Here is a 2,476-nt window from a genome sequence, read left to right on the forward strand (position 1 = left end):
ACCGAGCCGGAACCTGGCGTAGCGGCATCACCGCTAGCACCAGGCGAGGAAGTACCAGTGCTAACCGATACTCCTCTGGTCCCCGTCTATCTCTTCCTTATATATAGCTGAATCCCACCTTCGGATGGTGGGAAGCAACAGATTAGGATTTGTAGGAAACTAAATTGAGTAGATGGTGTACATCTTGGTTCCTCACCTGTTAGCAAAGTAGACTTTGTGATTACTGTCACTCAAGCCTGCTTCTGCTCAATCAGAGTTGCCAGCCAGGTGGAGACCTGTAGTGCTGGTGCGCTCTGGATGCTCTGTCAACGGGGGCGTGACCTCAACGTGACAAGACCATCGAACCATACATAAGAGGGCTATGAAGCAACTGACCACCACCTGACCAACTAGACCAAAAATCCCCTGAAAGTTAACCTAATGGATGGGAGATCTTCACACAAGAACTCACCAACAACCAAAAAACACAACATATTAAAAAACTAACCTAACTCCTAACTAAGGGATAGGGAAAGAGCTACCTCCAGCCCCCAAGACTGTGTCTGCAGAAACGTATGGCCCAAGAGAACTGCAGTCCTCGTAAATCGTTCTCACATCTCTTAAGTAATGTGAGGCGAATACAGAATTGCTCCTCCAAAAGGTGCCATCAAGAATGTTCTTGATTGACATATTCTTTTGGAAGGCAAGAGAGGTAGCGACAGCTCTGACCTCGTGAGCTTTCACTCGCAAGAGGCTCAAATCAGTCTTCTGGCAAGATGAATGAGCCTCTTTAATGACGTCCCTCAGAAAGAAAAAGCCACAGGCATTCTTTGACAAAGGTAATTCCAGGTCTCTTCACAGAGCACCAGAGATTACCTGAGGGACCTCGTACCTCCTTTGTTCTATGAACATAGAACTTGAGAGTCCTGACAGGGCACAGGACTCTCTCTGGTTCTTAGCCCACTAGACTCGACATACCCTTGATCTCGAAGCTCTTTGGCCAAGGGTTAGACGGGTTCTCGTTTTTAGCCAAGAAAGTTGGACTCAAAGAGCAGACAGCGTTGTCTCCTTTGAAGCCCACTTGGCTACTAAAAGCTTGGATTTCGCTAACTCTCTTCGCCGTCGCCAGAGAAGTTAGGAAAAGAGCTTTCTTTGTCAAGTTCCGAAGAGACGCTGAGTGAAGAGGTTCAAACGGACTTGACATCAAAAGTCTAAGAACCACGTCAAGGTTCCATGAAGGCGGCCTGCCTGAGGAATCTTCGTGGTTTCGAATGATTTCAAGAGGTCGTGAAGATCCCTGTTGTCAGAAAGGTCCAGGCCTCTGTGCCTAAAAACTGCTGACAACATGCTCTTGTATCCCTTGATGGTCGGGACTGCCAATTTCTGCACGTTTCTAAGGAAAAGCAGAAAATCGGCTATCTGGCTCACAGAGGTCGTGGAAGAGGAAACTCCCTACCTTTCTACACCATGCCCTGAAGGAAGCCCACTTCGATTGGTAGACAGCTCTTGTAGAGGCTCTTCTTGCATTTGTGATTGCTTTCGCAGCTGTTTTCGAAAAACCTCTCGCTCTGGCCAACTTTTCGATAGTCTGAACGCAGTCAGACCCAGAGCGGAGAGGTTTTGGTGATACCTTTTGAAGTGAGGCTGTTTTGAGTAGATCTTTCCTCCAGGGCAACGTCCTGGGAAGTCTACAAGGAAAGACATGACCTCTGTGAACCATCTCTCGCTGGCCACATCGGGGCGATCAGGGTCAACCTTGTCCCTTCTGAAGCCGCAAACTTCCTCATGACTTCCCCCATGATCTTGAATGGTGGGAAGGCATACAGGTCTAGGCCCGTCCAACTCCAGAGCAATGCATCCACAGCGATTGCTCCTGGATCTAGGACCGGGGAGCAATACAGAGGAAGCCTCTTCGTCCTCGACGTCGCGAATAGGTCGACCAGAGGACGTCCCCACAACTTCCAAAGCTCTTGACACACGTCTTTGTGCAAGATCCATTCTGTCGCCAGGATTTGGTCCTGTCGACTGAGAAGATCCGCCCTGACGTTCTGCACTCCTGCGATGAATTTCGTAAGGATCGTGATCTTTCTCACCTTTGCCCACAGCAGAATTATCCTTTGCCCTTTCCAGGTGAAACAGAGTCCGGGAGTGTGTTCTCTCCCTGATTCTTCAAATACGCGAGGGCTGTGGTGTTGTCCGAATTGACTTGTATAATTTTGTTTGTCAATTTTTCTTCGAAGAACTGCAGCGACAGGAAGATCGCTGCCAGTTCTTTGACATTGATGTGCCAGACTGCCTGTTCCCCTCTCCAGGAGCCTGACACTTCTTCCCCTCCTAGTGTTGCTCCCCAGCCCGAAATGGGAGCGTCTGAAAACAACACTAGGTCAGGGCTCAGAAGATTTAGGGATAAGCCCTCTTGTAGCTTCTGAGGATCGAGCCACCATCTTAGATGGCTTTTCACCGACTCTGAGATCTTCAAGATCGCATTGAGATCGTC

The sequence above is a fragment of the Macrobrachium nipponense genome, chromosome 29, assembly GCF_015104395.2.
Source record: "Macrobrachium nipponense isolate FS-2020 chromosome 29, ASM1510439v2, whole genome shotgun sequence".
In the NCBI taxonomy this organism is placed as follows: Eukaryota; Metazoa; Arthropoda; class Malacostraca; order Decapoda; family Palaemonidae; genus Macrobrachium; species Macrobrachium nipponense.